At 44.8% G+C, this 18,032-nt stretch overlaps 1 long non-coding RNA gene across 10 annotated transcripts in view; it reads right to left on the minus strand.

Moving 5' to 3' along the window:
* The window catches only part of LOC144324204 (uncharacterized), a 285,014-nt gene that overhangs the window by 34,625 nt on the left and 232,357 nt on the right, over positions 1 to 18,032 (minus strand). For all 10 annotated transcript variants that reach the window (XR_013389727.1, XR_013389726.1, XR_013389723.1 and 7 more), the window contains one exon: positions 2,592 to 2,683. This is a non-coding gene — a long non-coding RNA (uncharacterized LOC144324204). The remainder of the gene's footprint in view (positions 1 to 2,591; positions 2,684 to 18,032) is intronic.

Below are 18,032 nucleotides of genomic sequence, written 5' to 3' on the forward strand. Positions count from 1 at the left end.
CATCATTCGGGGGCGGGGGGACACTCCTGAATGCTCAGCCTAGACACCGAACTGTAATTGCTTTGCCATTTTTTAAGCACCCAATTTCCTGCATTAAATTCTTTCCACCTAAAAACATTCTGCCGATTTTCTGTGTCCCCTGCTGAAACTTTACTAATGTAACTATGGATCCAAACAGCAATTCGGACACTCAGTCGTAAGGCAATAACACTATACCGTGTGCGCCACCGTTAATTACATATGAGCTACACGCATGTTTTCCTGCCTTTTATGCTGTGAGTCCATCACTACACCATAACATACAACACAGGGCCAGATCCAGAGCAGGATATCCACAAAAATGGATTAAATAAATGACTGCACTCAGTTCTCAGTATAAGATCCTAGGCCACGTGGAAATTACCTAAACTGTTTATTGCTTATTCTTCCCCTGACACATCATACAATCTCCAACTTGCCAATGGGTTAACATACTTTATTATCAAGGTGGGGGTAGGTTTCAATGGTCTTGCAGCCCCTCTCCCAGTGAACACCCCAGTTACCAGAGGATTTCCCAGCTACGGTGGGATTTCATATACAAGTTTGCTTGTGGAGAAACTCTCTATGCTGATATGGAGTAGGTACACAAGAACCAGCTTGAATTTTGAAAATAGCGCCAATATAATGAAGTCATAAAATGATGCCAAAGGATTTTATTGTTGCTGGGTATTTCTGCAAGTCTCATCATAATTTCTCTAATTAACATATTTGTATTTGTAGTTAAAACATAAACCAGAACTAATAAGAGATCATAAGCTTGAGTTTTATAAGCTGCTTCTACCCACAAGCCTTGGGAATTTTGAGATGTTTTAGCCAGTTTATGATGCGGTTCTTATCCTTATTGGTGTTTTTTTTATCTTATTGGTGTTTGTTTTTTTTTTTTGCCAATTTGCAAATTGTCTTGCTCTCAATCATTATCCATTAGCAAAGAAAGCAGCAAAATAGTTTCGTTATTATTAATTTCCTTTACCCTATATTCAAAATTCCCAGACCATCCTAAGCACTTGCCTTACAAATAGAAAAACGAAGTAATGAAAGTTGAGGAAGCTAAGAGCTAACTGTGTACCGATTCATTGTCGAAGACCAGTCCGGAACAAAAACAAGAAACGTGGTGGCGTATAAAAATGCCACTCCTCAGTCTTGTAAGTGGCTTTCAAAATGTATGACCAAGAAATGTTTTTTCGACTCGTCCATTCCTCTTCTTCCCACTCATTCCCACTCTGCACAAGTGCACATGTCATTATATTCCAACAAACTTAAACAGCCACTTGGCAAAGATATATTTGGTTTTTCCCCAAATGCCCATATGTCCATGTCATGCAGATGCAAATGCTACTGGGAGAAGATATGTGATGCATTAAATGCCAGGACGTTCTAAGCATGTTGACTTGTGCTTCTGACGGCATCATCACTTAACTGAGTACTTCTTTAGCTCAAGCCTAATTCTTGACCTGACCGGCAGTGGAAGTCCTAAGTGCTGTAACTGAAATTCGTAAGTGTTACATCCTTTCATTCACCAAGAAGTTACCATAATCACAATTAAGAAAATGGAAAGTATGAGGAGGAGGCAACCATTTCCTCTTGCCTTGCATTTGTCTCAGAAAGGGGCTGGGCCCATCAGAGAAGCCAGCTTTGTAACTAAAGGGGTCCCCCTCTGACACCAAATGAAATACACCTGCCACTCATTACTTAATTCTTTCTATGAGCTTGACACGAGGCTTATTGAGACGGAGAAGTATGGCTTCAGCCTGTGAGCGCTCATCTCCTCCTCAGGAAGACAGACACATGGACCCACCTGCCCTGCCCGGTGACACCTCTGGCCGCAGAGGCATCGGCACTCTGGGCACAATCAGGCAGGGGCAACCGGAAGAGGATCCCTGAACGTGTTCTCAGCACATAGAAGAACTTCTCTCAAAAATGTGTTACGGTGGCAGTGGAGGACAAGTTGATGTCATTATATTCTTTTTAGAGAAAAAAAAAAAGTCTAAGATTCAGGAAAAAAAAAAAAACTGGAAGTAAACTTTCCCACAGCCATCATACAGAGCTGAGATTAGAACCGTTTCTGAAGGCACAGTGACTCAGCCCAACAAAATAGATGTGCTGTTCCAGCACTGCTTGGCAAAAAGCCCTCCTTGCCATGAGTAGAAAAGATGCTACATTTTGTTTCATATTCAAAATATGTTATATAACCCAGTTGGAATTCACTGAAACTATGTTCTCACTTCATTCCAGACCCTTAAGGGACACCTGGAAGTGAATTGTGGGCAATGAACCATCTGTTTTTCTGTTCAGCCTTCCCTTTCCAAAGTCAGCTCTTCCCCTTGACTTCCTTATTTGTGGTAGGGTGACTACCATTTCCCTGTTATGCAAAAAGCCAAGGGTCAGAACCCACTGTGAGGCCTTCCTTCCCCCCCCCCCCCCCAGCTGTTCGTGGCCTAAGGTTCACACATTCTTTCTGAGAGTCACATACCTGGAAATACACTCGCCTTCTCTTCTGTCTCCTGTCCCATCATTTGTATAACATCCTGCCCCTCCCCCTGGTATCCCCCTACCTGTCCATCTCCAGGCTCTCCTAATTTCTGCATTTCTCCTGTCATCAGTTAAGCATCCACCTTGTGCCAAAACCTTGAAGTGTCTCTTCTACCTGAAAAAAAAAAAAAATCTTAGTCTGACCCCTATTAGCTCTCTAGTCTCGTGTTGACTCGTCCTCTTCTTGCTTGCTTTCCACCCAGTCAGGTCATTCATTTCCTCACTGTTGCCCATATTTACCTGACATCCTCACAGTTTCATATTTGACCTTGCCTCTGGCCTCCTTTACATCTAGTTTTCCCGATCCCTCCTCTTGACAAGGCTCCACCTCAGCCTCTTGAACTCTTTCTTCATTGCTCTGGTTAATCACATCTACCTTCCACTCGGGAACCCTCAAAGGCTTTATAAGCTCTACCCCTACCCTAATATGGCCCTCGGCTTAGCAGACCTGGTCAGGAAATACTCTTTTATGGGTATGTGTCAAATCTTCCCAAATATTTATCGAGGACTCAATACATATCAGTCATTGTGAGAAATGCCTTACTTTCACTAGAAAAATCTGGCAAAAATCTCACGAGTCAGTATCCCATTTTCAGATGAGAAAACCGAGGTGGAGAGAAGATAAATTCCTGAAGGCCCTAGAGCCACACGGCTAGTTAGCCTCTGAGCTGGACTAGAGTTCAGGTCTTGCAGATGGCAGCTGCAATCAGTTTCCACTGCGATATTATAATATAAACTCTTTGATAGAAAGGATTACGTGCCGGACCTCTTTAGAGCTCACCAGCAGTTAACATAGTGCAAATCCTTCATGGTGTGTACTAATCACAGTCTTCCTTCTAAGGGTGCTCTGTAACCTCAGTATTAAAACAGACCACAGCAACAGAGTCGAAGCCAACTATGAACTCCAAATGTCATGGGACATTTAGAGTCTGCAGAGGTACACATCTGTTTTCATTTCAGAAATGCACACCCGTTTTCCTTCCTAAGGGAAGTGTAACAAAGCAGATTTGTCCAGGGTGGGAGAAAGGAGGTCTTAGAAACCACTCCTGTCGGTGAGAAAGGAGAGGCCTCAAACTGTGTGTGCTAGCTCCTTCCTCCTCACCATCTGATTTGGGGTTAGGCTGCTGGTCCACATCTTCCTCCTTTTGCAAGAGGCTGACCCTGCAACTGCATTCACAGGGCTGTGAATTTACAGTGAACAGCTCTTTGGGAGTTGATCCTCCACAAAACCCTTCCACTGTTTTGCTCCAATAAAGTCGGGCCACCCCAAGTGGCCCCGATGAGAAATGGTGACCTGTAAATGCAGTCATGTGAGGGACAGAAGGGGTGGTAAATCCTACTGGAGATGAGCCGCCGTTGGATATAGGGTAGTCTTCATCATACGAGATGAGAATAGGAGTGTCAAGCATCTGACGTTTCTCGAAACACTGAAAGACGGATGTGACTTGCTTTACGTTCAAAAAGTTCACGTCTGCAGAGCCAGTGATCAAGGAAATTTTTCGTAAAAGTCAAGAGGTTCTGTGAAGATTCTGGTGACTAAGAATGTCAGTCTCTGTGAGGATAAAGAACTGGAGTCAGGTTAAAGAGTGATGTTTGAATCTTCACTGTGTGGGTTCAAGAACTGTATTCCACTAGAGTTAGCTAATATTATGCAAGCTTTGAAAAGAGAGATGTTTTGTGACTAGGATAACCTAGGGAGAATAAAAAGTCTGATTTGATGAAAAGCCTCTGGTAAAATTAGAACCTGTTTCTATGCTTATTCAAGGAAAAGAGAAAGTAATGAAAATTAAAAGAGTGGCAGAAGAATCTTGCAAAAATCCTGACAAGATGGCAATCTAGAATTCAATAGAGTTGATTTTGTCTTTCTCTATGGTTTCATCAGCTTTTTTTCTCTTCCTTTCCATTTCTTTTTCTTTCTGTCTCTCTCAAATAGAGACACAGTTCTTAGTAAATTCATTATATGCATAAAAGCAATATTTTCAGGGAGTGCATGTAAGCTTTGAAAGAAGAGGCTCCTGCATGGAACAATGGGGACACTCTGCTCATCAGCAACCCATCAACAAGCAGTTACTACCTGGTGCGAACTTAAATCAAAGGGGTAGTGTAAGGCTCTATGGAGAGGAGAAGCGGCTGATTTTAGACAGACTTCAAGGATCTAGCCCGGCAGATGCATTTGTCTGGGTATCATGATTTGGAAACGATTTATCATCCCAAGAGCCAGGAGTAGAACTTGGACACTGACATGTTTAACATGGGGTGGGGTGGGCAGGAGCTGCTGAAGCCAGAGCACAAGATAATATTCATGTTGTCCACGGAGGACGGTTATTATCAATGTCGGGGAACGTGGCGTTTACCAATTTGAACCAGCATTCATTAATTTATTAAATCTAATGGGTGCCATACTCTGTGCTCTGCAGGCTTCAGAGTGTAAATAGAGGCCAGGCCAGACTCTGAAGTCAAAGCTGAGAGTACAAGAGAAACACTCAGGGGAGGAAAATGAGTTGCAGAAGTCTTAATCCCAGGGCCCTCAGGAAAACACCCTTAGGTTGCTGCCCTCTAACACAGTCTGCTGATTTCAGAGAATCAATGTCTTATCCCTGGGCAGGTTTGAACAAGCCAGGGGTGCAGTCTGACTCTACAAACCAGGAGCCTCCCAGGTCACTGAGATGGGAACAAGTTTCCTCTTGCTCCCCAGTCCAGCACCCAGGGAAACAACAGTATCATGGAAAGGTGTAGACTGCTGGGACTTCTCACAGTGGTGTTGTCATTAGGGATGATTATGGACATGAAGCATCTAGTACAGGGCCTGGTGAACACTAAAGTCTAGCCTGAATACTAGCTTTTATCCTGCAGTTACCCACTGGGTAAACCACATCCCCACTGGACTTCAGTATCTATATTTATAGAAAGGGCATCATAACACCTTCTGTGTCTGGTCTTGGGCGCTTTGTTTTCAGACCTATTTTCTGACTTTGCTCTGCCCTGCATTGCAAGAGGCTGACGCCACAACTGCCTTCATCTGCTTCTTGGTCAATGGGAGGCACCAGTGGGAGAACGGAGGGCAGGAGAAGGAGCGTTACCTGGGTATTTTTCCCCACAGTCTCGCTGGCCTGGTTGGCATTCGAGAAGTAGCTGTGTCTCCTCTGTGGTTGTGATTCCCTCCAAGCTCTGGCAACTCTATCTTCTTCCTTTTCCGGTCAGTAGGAAGGTGTCTCACCATCTCGTTCATCTCAGCTCTTGCATCACCTGTGTTATCAACTTACTATGTTATATTCTCTGTGTTACCGATTCTCCATCTTAAATCCTCTCTGTTATACATGTATAGAAGGTTACCTTTTCCTGCTCGGGTTCTGACCAATGCACCTTTTCCACAGTGTTCTTATGAGGAGTAGTGGTACATACAGACCTGAAGCATCTGGTACGGTGCCTGGTGAACAGTGAAGGTGCTTAGGTATTTGCCCAATAGATATGGTTGTCAAAGTAAGACCTGCTTTATGTTGGTCCTTTGGGTCCCTAGCTTGGGCTCCATCTCCAGCTGTTCTTCCTTATGCACTTACTCTGCATTTCATTTGTTTGATCACAAGATATACACATCTTTGCATTGGAGGTTAGATAATATTTTTAAATTAATGTTTTATTCCTTTCATGGCCTTAAATGCTGGGAATAGCAGGCCCTGATTAAATGCCTGTTGCTGGAAAGAAAGCCTTGAAATTACTTCTTTCTCCACTCTTATGGTAGTTTGTGAGATTACCCTGTTTCCCAGGTGGTCTGAGGCTGGGCATACCCTCCCTGAGCCCATCTGACACTTTCTCACATAGCCTGAGGGTCCTGTACGTGAGCCCATGGCAGCTGTGACAGATCCTGGAAATCTATCACAGGCCAAGTTTCTTTGAGCACAGTGTAAGCATCTGTGTGTTCACCTAGAGAAATAAAAGCAGTGCATTGTCACCATTACTTACAGGTGTCTTGTCCTCCTATGGGATACCATGTAATCCTTTGCCTAGAAGTATAATTAGTGTCTTTACTGTCCATTTCATTGTTAAAACTCAGATGTGTGGAATAGGCCTCCCAACCATATCATTTATCCTCGGTATAAAGCCTCTCTTCTTGGGAATTGGGATGCTGATTAAGAAAGATCCTCTGTACCATGTTTGGCAGGATATTTTACCTCTTTGAATCACACTGTCCTCATGTGTAAAATAGTACCTCCCTATTAAGATTATTTTCCAAATCACAAGTATATATAGGCATGTCTTGAAATCAAAGGACCCAAAGATGCCAATGACATTCAATGGGGAAACAATAGTATTTTCAACAAATGATGCTGTAAAAACTGGATATCCATATGCAAAAGAATGAAGTTGGACCCTTACCTAATAGCATATACAAAAATTAACTCAAAATGTGGAGCCTGGGTGGCTCAGTCAGTTAAGCATTTGCCTTTAGCTCAGGTCATGATCTTAGGGATCCTGGGATCTAGCCAGTTGAGCTCCCTGCTCAGCAGGGAGTCTTCTTTTCCTTTTCTCTCTGCCTGCCACTCCTCCTGCTTGTACTTTCTCACTCTCTCTGTCAGATATATTCATAAACTCTTTTAAAAAATTAACTCAAAATGGATCAAAGACCAGAATGTAAGACCAAAGACTATAAAACTCTTAGAAGAAAATAAAGGACAAAACCTTCATGACATTGGATTTGGTAATGATTTCTTGGATATGACACCAAAGGCACAGGTAGCAACCAAAAAAACAGACGGACTGCATGAAAATTTAAACATTTTTGCATCAAAACACACTGCCGACAGAGTAAAAAGGAAACCCACAGAATGGAAGAAAATATTTGCACCCATATATCTGATAAAGATTAATATCCAGAATATATAGGGAATCCCTAAAACTCAACACAAAGACAACTCAATTCAAAAATGACCAAAGGACTCAAATAGACATTTCTCCAAAGAAGATATACACATGGCCAGTATGCACACGAAAAGTTCCTCAGTATCACCAGTCATTAGGACAATGCACATCAAAACCACCATGGGACACTACTTAACTCACATGAGAAGGGCTAGTATCAAAAATATAGAAAAATGACAAGTGTTGGCAAGGACATGGAGAGTTTGGAACCCTTCTGTGCTGGAGATGGGAATGTAAAATGATACAGATGCTGTGGAGGAAAGTATGGCAGTTCCTCACAAAACTGAAAGTAGAAGTACCACATGACCCAGTAATGGGCCCCAAGACTTGAAAGCAGGGTCTTGAAGAGGTGTTTGTACACCTATGTTCATAATAGCGTTATTCGCAATAGCTAAAATGCGGAAGCAGCCCAGCATCCATCAACGAGTAAATGGATAAGCAAAATGTATACACATACATATTGTTCACTCTTAAAATGAAGGAAATTCTGACCCATGCTACAGCATGGATGAACTCTGAAGACGTACTAAGTGAAATAGGCTGGTCACAAAAAGACAAATCTCTATGTTTCCACTCTTCTATGAGGCGCCTCAAGTAGTTAAAATCATGGAGACAGAAAACAGGTCCTGGGTGGAGGGGGAAATGGGGCATTATTATTTAACATACGGAGAATTTCAGTTTTAGAAGATGAAAAACATTAGGGAGATGGATGGTGGTGATGGCTGCACAACATCCTGAATGTATTTGATCCCACTGAACTAACCTTGCACTTCAAAATTGTTAGGATGGCGGATTTTGTGTTATCACAGTAAAAAATGTTGGGAAAAGCTCCAAACAATGAAGGGCTTCCATGAAATAAAAAAACCCACCCCCGCTCAGGATGATCTGAAGACTCGTGGACTGACTGGGTATATGAGGTGGAGTCTCAGAACTCTGGAAGAACCAGAGCCCCTTGGTTTCCTATGGCTCCTTAAGTAACACTCGTCCGGCTGCTTATGTTGAAAACTGGAGACTTGCACACTTTAGGCTCTGTGGAAAGTCTGCAATTAGAATAAAACATAGTTCTTGTCTTCAAGACAGTTGTAGTTCAGTCGAGGAGAGGAAAGTATTCTTTTTATCGTGGTTCATTTCACTTCTTCTGTCTTACTCAGCTGCCTTAGAGAAAGGCTCGTGTCTTGCAATGTTTGGCCTTTTTTTCTTTTTCTTTCTTTTTTTTTAATACAGAAAGAAGCCTGCAGATCACTGGTAGTAACAATTCCTCTTGAGAAAGTTTCTCAAATAGTGAAGGAAAATCTAGATTTGGTGGTGAAAGCAAAGCACGAACTAAGTTGGGAGCCCAAAGCCAGCCTGTATAAAAGCTCATCCTTTAGGACTGAAAGTTCTCAGCCTGTCTTTGGGACTGACTCACCAGAAGGCACTTGTCACAGAGCGAGGCATCCTTTCTTTTCCAGCAATAAACTCTGAAAGATCTTCCTTTTTTTTTCGCCCCCTCTTCCTATTTCCTTCTTAAAACCCTGATCTCCAAAGCTTGGTGGAGGCTCTGGAAAAAATTAAGGTCCGTCATTTAGGAACCCGGCATCTTGTGATTCTTTCTCTTCTTTGATTCTTCCCTCCTCTAAATGGAATTTAGAGTTCCAGGTGCAATTTAGACTCACCTGTATGAACGTCAGCAGGGAGAACGTCGCTGGGCACACTTCTCATCCTGGACGAGAGGACTTCACGCGACCCGAAGTCACACACAGCAGAAACCAAAGGCAGAGGAACCGGGTATGGGGACTAGGGAGTCTTGCCTCGCTGGGTTCTCTGACTTGGAGAGCTCACGCCTGGATCCGTGAAAACGTGGAGCGTTCATGGAATCATCAAGATGGTTTAGGTAAGGGAGGGGAACAGACAGGAGCGAGGGCAGGAGAAATACACTCTTCCCATTGCCCAGCATCTCATCATTTCCTTAGTGGACGACCCACTGCTGTTACCTTTGAGTGGCTTTCTTTTCCCACCCTGGTGCCCCTTCCTCCTTTCCTACATCTTGCCCCCGCACCCCCGGGCCTTGGCTTCGCTCTTTCTCTGCAGGTTGCTCCCATCTGTAACGTCAGCAATAATCACTCTGGCTGGTGGTGTTGCTCGGGCAGTTGTGAGGAGTCAGAGTGGGCTGTAATTGAAGAGTTCATTACCAAGATCAGTTGGTTCTCTGATTACAGTGGCAAGGTGAAATATTTATCCTCACCAAAAATCGCCCCGCGCAACCGTCTTCCGACTCACCCACTTTCCACTTTTTTTTTTTTTTTTTTGCATTCGAACCCCAATGAGATTGTCAGCAAAATTAAAGGTATGTCATTCACATCGTGCCTGCATTGCAAAGGACTATAAACCTGCCAACCTCTTTGATGAAATAAAAGGGTTTTATTTATGATTCATGTAGGAATATGAGGTTATTTTTATTCCGTCAGTACACTAATAATCAGACGAGGGCTCGGGAAATGAGGAGCCCAACTGACAGGGAAGGTTCTGATAAAGGGGAGCCCTCTAGGGTGTTTGCCCCGCTTTGTAATCTCCTTTCTAGTGTGAGGTTACGAGTGTGGCAGAGTGTGAGCCAGCTATAAGGCTTGGCTGAGGGAACAAAGACAGTTGCAATCCGGCAGGACTGGGGATGCCATTCGATGAAGGGGAGGAAAAAAAAAAAAAAAAAGAAGCAGTCCCTTCCACGAGAAAAAGTTTTTGCTCCGGCCTCAGGTTAGCAATTTGGAGCCTCCCCAGTTTCCTGTGATGTCTCCAGTTCAAAAGACAGCCGATCTTCCAGTCTGCACTCCTACTGGGCATTCTAGCCAAAGTTAAAAAAAATAATAATATAAAAAGATAAGTAAAAGAAAGAGAAAGGAAGAAAAGCCAATTGGCCAGGTTCCTTCCACAATCATTAACCATTTGTTCTGCTACCCAACGTCCTTGGTTAAGATGATCTGACTTCAAGGCAAACAAATGTGGCTGAGTCGATTTCAAAGGACACCCTTGCCTTATTATTTCCAATACGCCCATAATTTGGGGGCCCCTTTCATCTTTGTCCCTGCTCTAGGAAGTGCTTGGAAGCTATTTTAATTCGAGTTGGGGGTAAATTCTCATTCCTACCCATTCCTCCCATTGAGGTGACTTAAGCAATTCTGAATAAAAAGTTCTCTCTGCATGAGCAGGGCAGCATTAGGACCTGCGATTTGCTCCACGGTGACATCTTGGCAGAGGAACACAAAGAGACGCAATCTACTGAGGACGAAGTGCAAGAAAGTTCACTGGAGGAAGGAAAATAATACTAATCCTTTCTTCAATAAGCAGTGAGTAAAATGAGGTGCTTTTTTTTCTGTTGTAAGGTTAAGTAAATGAAAAGTAAATTTAAAACGGCAGTATCAGTTCAGAGGAGGCAGGAGTAGTCGTGTGCGGGGGGCCCGCTGACAGTGGGGTTTTCATGGCAAAGTAGCGATGAACGTCACCTGCGAGTATTTACGGATCGGTGTCTGTGTATCTTTCCAGAGACATCGCACTGCTGGGAGGGCTGGTTTGAAAAGCAAGGGTCCTGGTGATTCCTTCGGAACTGAGAGCTCGGTTCTCCTGGGTGTATCCTCCTCGCTCCACACAAAAGGGCACCTTTCCTGAGGATGCTGTTGCCCCCGCTGGTGATTGGAACGAGCTGTCATTGGCACCAGAACATTCTTCCAGGATGGCCGATTGCACGGAGGTGGCATCTGCAGAGATAGAGCCCTTGGCTGTGCACCAGAGTAACCGAGGCCCGAGCCGGGCTCCTGCGAGCAGGTGTAAAAGGTGCCCAGGGTCGGTCTGCCTGGGCACTCGGGCCTACCAGCTGACGTCCGCCGGTCGCCCTGTCCCGTTAGACAAATCAGAGAAAAACGTCTGGCTTCGGAACTATCTGGTCCGATCATTAATCTATGCGGAAAGGCAGGTGGTGGTGTTGTGGTTTTCAGTTTTGGGTACACAATCTGCTAAGGTAGTGAGTAACCCCCAGCTGGGGAGAAATGGCAGGTCGGGAGGGGCCTTTGCTGGAAGCCTGCTGGTCCCCGAGTCTTGCCCGACTTCCACCACTGAAGTCCTGCGTGGGTCCCGCAAGGGGCCGAGCATCTGTGCCCCTCGGTTTTGTCATCCCTAGAACAAGATTCTCTTCGGCCTCTTGCCTGTTTGACGGGCAGATGAGATATGGGGGTGAGGGTTTGGGCAACGCTAAGGCTTGAGACAGAGTCAGGCTGGTTCAGGTGTGAACTTCTACATTGGGAAATGGGCTTCGTGGTCCTGAGGGCCAACCGGTCTCCGAGCTGGGTTCTAGAAAGGGTTTCTCGTGGAAGACAGGGGCTGCCTTTTCCCTTGCCGACTTTGGTGGGGGGAGGGGTAGCCAGACACACAACTGTGTCACGCTCGAGGCCCCTCACAGATCGCTATTAGAGGAAGCACTGGCCTGGTGGTCACCATCAGAACAAAGCAGGAGAAGTCCTGCGTCCCCAGATGTCGTGGCACCTACGATCTGGTGCACGGGGTCCAGGGCTTCCCAGGCCCGATTAATTTTCTTTTCTTTTCTTTTTTTTTTTTTAAGAGTTTTTTTTTTTTAATTTTTTTTATTCATGAGAGACACAGAGAGAGGCAGAGACACAGGCAGAGGGAGAAGCAGGCTCCATGCAGGGAGCCCGACGTGGGCCTCGATCCTAGGTCTCCAGAGTCACACCCTGGGTTGAAGACGGCGCCAAACCGCTGGGCCACCGGGGCTGTCCCCCGATTGATTTTCATTGCAATCACACAAACACGAGGAGCCCTTCATCCTGTGCGCACCAGAGACTGACAAGAACAATTACCATGGAAGCATCTGGAAACCCATAACATCTCCCTGGTTCCAAACGTGGAGCTTGGCCTGCAGCCTCCTTCACCACGGCAGAGAGGAGCCGGGGGTGTGAGGGGAGGGCCGTGCACCTCTATTCCCCAAAGCCACGGAGCACGCCTCTCGGCCGGGCCCAGTCCAGCAGGTGCAGCAGGTAGCTCCTCCAGCCCTCCAGTTCATTGGCATGGAGCAGGGAGGTTCATTATGCTCCCTTTATCAGCAGTGAGGTTTACAGCTGAATCCATAAGAGAGCTCCGTGTGAAACATGAGCCGAGAGAGAGGCACCGCGTCTCACCATTAATAAGCCCTCTTCTGGGATCCGGCATTAGCGAGATTCAGCGGATCATGGAGCACAGGGGTATCATTTTTACATGATTACTCTAAATTCTTAAACCAGAGGCTTAAGAGAGAGGCTTCTCACAAAAGCAGCCGTGGGAATTGTTGAATGATTGGTACAACACTTGCAGTGGGTTAAACCACTTCAGGTAGCTCCCCACTTGTGGGGCTTCCGACCAGGTATTTAGCAACCTGCTTTCCAAAGGAAGGGGTGCTGGGAGAGGAGGGGCTCTTGTAAGGGGAAGAGGGCAAGATTGACCGTGTGCCCTGCTGGGGTGGGCCCTCGGCGGTGGCCCCCCGCGCCCCCTGCTCCTGCCAGAGTTGCCTGGCTTCTTACCAGTTTGGTGTTTGGGGTTATCTGCGTTTAAAACACTGGCACCACTTCTGGTCTTTGGAGGGGCTGACACTTGTGTCCCTAAATATTCACCTTCTTGCTTCTCTGCAGGAGGGAGAGCCCTGGTGACGGTCACTGGTTCAGACCAACCAGAAGCTGCCCTCTCAGCCCCCTGGGACCTCCATCTTCGAAAACAGAGCCCATTTTCAGAAAGGAAAATGCTGATGCTCTTTCCTCTCTTCCTTTGGTCCAACCATCCAATGACTCCTGTAGGGAGCGTGCCTGCCTGTGCCTGGGTGACACTCTGCTGGGCTTCGTTGTCCATGCACAAACTAAAGTCTGATTTGCCAGCTCACACCAAGGAATACCTGCCTCCATTCAGAACAAACCAGCACTCCAACAAGGGAGTTTCCTCAGGGAAAAGGTGACGCAACATTCCGCTTTGCCTCTGAATATGGGAAGTCCCAGGGGACAAGCCGGGGGCTCACCATACCTCCAGGATTTGAACTCCTAAGATACATCTCTTATCTGATTGCCTAGTGCATAGGTGTATAATTTGAGGCCCCATCTTGCCCTTCATCATATTGGGTTTTGTGCTATTCTCATTATTGGAAAGGTTGGTTTCACCTCCCCACACAGAGAGACAGTGCCGTTAAGGGTGTAGGGACGGTGCTGCATGCTTCTTTTGAACACCCAGAGACTTCCAGCACAGCCCTGGGCATACTTGACATGCTAACAACAGACTGGCTGACTTGAGTAGAGATGCAATTTGCATTCTTAGACTCCATCTCCTGAAGCCTCTGACACTTATTTGAAACTATTTTGAAAATGTTTACATCTGCATGAGATCGAGACATCCACAACATTATGGACTGAATTTTGTCCCTCTAAAATTCACAGGTGGAAGTCTTAACCCTAAGATGACTATATTTGGAGATGGGGGCTCTAAAGAGGGTGAATAAGGTTAAACAAGGTCGTAAGGGTGAGACTGATCCAACAGGACCGGTGTCCTCATAAGAAGAGGAAGAGGCACCAGCAATTTCTCTCCATGCAGGTGCACAAAGAAAATAACATGAGGACACAGCAAGGAGGTGACTGTCTGCCTTTCAGAAAGGCAGGCCTCACCAGAAGCCAACTCTGCCGGGAGTGTGACCATGGACTTCTGGCCTCCAAAACTGTGGGAAGGTAAGCCTCTGATAAGGCCTCCAGTTGGTGGTGTGTTGTTCCGGCAGCCCAAGCGGACTAATACCTACTCATTTTACAGATGACTCAGAGAGATGTGTGGCCACACGGTGGCAAAGCCAGGGTCAAAGTAAACATCTGCTCTCACACTGTGCCCATTTCACTCACTCGTGTTGCAGCTGGGAGCCTGGCAAAGCTGGGAGCGAGTGGAAGGGAGCTGGACCACCTGGGGACATCAAACCATACTGACTGGTTTAGGTTATCTTCTCCTTTACTTGTGGGTTTATCTGAGATACACCAGCCTTTGGAAACCCAGGAAGTCTGCAGACAGTGGGAAGGAGTGGGAAGGGGTAGGGGAGGTTGGTGTCTTCCTCTGGACATCATAGAACTTGGCAAATCTCAAAATCACCCGAAGAGGAGATCTTACCAGAGAGGCACCCCCAAAAGACAGATTTTGTTTCTTGCAGACCGGGCATGTGAATATAACCTAGACAGCTGTTCAGAACGTTTTTCTCACAAAAGAATAGGAGGGCTGGTAGCTATTAGGACAATAGACTGACAATACAGAAAATAAAGTTAATCTTCCATATCAAAATTTTCAGATGGATCAAAGCTCTAAATGTAAAAATAAACCATAAAAATACTGAAAGAACACATAAGTGAATATTTATATATTTTTGAAGGAGAGGTCTTTTCACATGAAATTAAAGGCAGGAATTCTGAAAATTTCTAAAACAATTTATACATGTTACCTCTTGGGAATCGATCGTATCTGTATGACACAAAAACCAAACCAGTTAAAAACATGGATGAGACATTTTGAGAAATACATGAGAACATATCTGCAAACATGTGGCCAATAATGTTAATATGCTTAAATATGTGAACAGTTCTTCCTGTAAGAAAAAGATAAGCATTGCAAGACTATAGTGGGCAAAGAATGTGAATAAACAGTTCATAAAGTAAGAACCCTAACTGGCAAATATGTAGTTAAAAAGTTTCATCCTTTGAGTCAAATAATTGCACATTAAAACAATGAAAATAATTTTTTATATCAGAGCATATGGGTAATAGTTCTTTCCTTTTTTTTCCAAGATTATAATAGCTGGATTGGCAAGGGTGGGTTTCCTCCCTCTTATAAACTGCTGCTGGGAGGGTAAATCAAGAAATATTTCTTGGGGGACATTGAGCGATATCTGCAATAGTTTGTGTATAGGAAATTTATCAAAAGCCTTAAAACGTATTGCTTTTGACTTGACAATTCTGCCATGAGAAATTGGTCCTAGAAGGAACAGAAATGTTGATCTTAGGTTTGTTTATAAGGATAGAATTATTGGGGAAAAATCTAAATATTCAACACGAGGGCACAGGCTAAACCATACATCTGTTTAATGGAGTAGCCACTAAAATGTGGTTGAAGGTAATATGGGTTTGCCAACATGCAAAGACATTCCTGATATATTCATAAGTGAACACAACAACCTATAAAGTGTGTGTGTGTGTGTGTGTGTGTGTGTGTGTACACAAAAATTCTGGAAGAATGCACACCAAAAAGTAAGCAGTTCAATATGGTTATCTGTCTGGGTATGAGTTTAGCTTACATTATTTAGTTTTAATTTTATTTTCTAACTTTTCTACCAGCAATCCTGCTTTTCTTGCAAAACAGCTACAATAAAGAGAATGGGATCAAAGGACGGTGGATGTAATCGGAGAAACAATTTCTGGAAATGGAAACAACGAGAGATCTTTTACTCTACTGGCTGCTCTCAGTGTTTCTTATCACGTGGTCTGAGTCTCAGAACCCATGGGAAGCCTTGTTAGAAGCGCAGATTCCAGAGCCCGGCTTGGACCTATTAAATCTGGATCTCTGGGACAGGACCCAGGAATCTACAAATGTAACTCCCCGGGTGATTTTTACGTAGCATGGGGGGAGAATCATGACTGTAGAAATCACCAGGCTTCTTGAAATCTCAGCGTTGCTGAATAATGGTCATAGTGAATGACCAAAGGTCACGCGCCAAGTAGCTTCTAGTAGCTTCCTTATCAGTGCAGTGACTGCTGGGTGTTCATTGAGACAGCTGATGGATGAAGCTCAAGGCATCCTGGGTGCCAGGGGAAAGCCCTTGTTCTTACTGGCACTCTTCCTTGCTCTCCTCAGGGCTTCGCCTTCCATGATTTGTAGGCCATAGAACTCACCCTGGCCTCTAAGTCTCTTAGCAGATAGTGGATGTCTCCGGGCACTTTCAACCAACAACAAGTAGGCATTATTCTTTGAGAACAGAACTCCAAGATTTGGAGAGAAAGAGTCCACTTAGGAACCTGCCAAAGGAGCCATCCTGCAGTAGAGTGAAAAGAGAGGTGTCCAAAGAACTGAAGCTTTCCCCAGGCTGAGGTATGGCTGGAGTGGATTGAGGGAAAGAAGAGAAAGGGTTCTTTTTAAAATAAGCCAGTTTTCCAGGGGTGTGAGATGCCAAAACTAAGTTTTCCATAAGTTTAAACACAGGCGCTTCATCTGTCAGCCCTTCAGACTCTGATGATAACATGATACCCAAAGAGTGTGGTTGCACCCAAATGCCACAGTGAGTGTGTCAGTCCAGGGCTGGCATTTAACTGCTTTCCTAAATTACCAGCAGGTGGTGCAAGAGTTTCCAAGTTCATGAACTTCCCCTTCACTTGGCTTCTACTCTGGGGAGTCTCTGTCAATAGCTCACTCCTCCTTGCTGTGAGTTCCTCTCATAATCCTTACATGGCTCCTCTGTACTCGAATAATCACAAGGGAACAAGAAGCATCTTTAAAACGCATTTTGTACCTTTTAAAATGTGTTAAATATAAATGTAGAATCAAAGAAACATGCATTAATTATAGAACTGTGTTAAGGAAAAGGAAAAAAAAAAAATCCCATTACTAGCAAGCCCAGAAGAAACATAGCTTCCTCCTGTTGGCAAAGAGGAATGGAGAAATTTAGAGGAAACCTTTAGGATTTAATGCCCTTTACCTCCCACTGAGGAGACTGTGAATATGGATTTGAGAAGGGAGCTTGGTGTGGAGGAGGGGATTAAATTAGTCCAACTAGAAAAATCTAAAGGAGCGAAAGGAGATAAAATTGGCACTGTCTGAATTGTACTGGTAGCTTCACGGTTACATAAAAAGTGAGGAGGAATCGCTGATTGGGATTCCCAGAAGTGATGGTTTGGAATATTTCAGGCCAAAGTGGAGTCGAGAAAGACGATTAAGGCGGCACCAGGCGGTTAGAAGAAAGTTCAGCCAGGGTCCTGTACTAAGGAAGAGCTTACACAAAGGAGACCGAAGCTGGACTAAAGCTGGGGTGGAAAAGCCCATCCTGTGATTGAGAATCTGGCAAGGTCCCAAGTCACGGGTGCTGTGGGGTTCCTGGGTCTCAGGTGGTCGCAGCAGAGGGCAGAGTTAGAGAATGGTGGTGAATTTGGGACTGTGTTCACACATCACATGCAAGGATTCAGATGTGGAGACAGTTTGCATCATCTCCCTATTGCAATTCATGGATTTAAATGAGGAATCAGATAAATATTGGATTAAGGCGCTGGTGAGTATTTGCATATCTCTGATGAAAGCTGGAAAATGACACCACAGTCGTAGACAAACAGAATGCCAAAGGAAAAATGGTAGAATTTGGCTCAAGAGACAGAGTGTAGTTTAGGGGGAATGAATCTGCTTTGTCTAAAAAATCTTCCCCCTTCCGGGGACCCTTCACAGACCCTCCTCAGGGCTGCCCTATTGTTTCTGAAATCCCTAACTACTCTAGAAAATGAACCTATGAAGATCTCGAATAAGACATTGATGTGTTGGGTGGC

Source organism: Canis aureus, chromosome 11 (genome assembly GCF_053574225.1).
Source record: "Canis aureus isolate CA01 chromosome 11, VMU_Caureus_v.1.0, whole genome shotgun sequence".
NCBI classification, from domain to species: Eukaryota; Metazoa; Chordata; class Mammalia; order Carnivora; family Canidae; genus Canis; species Canis aureus.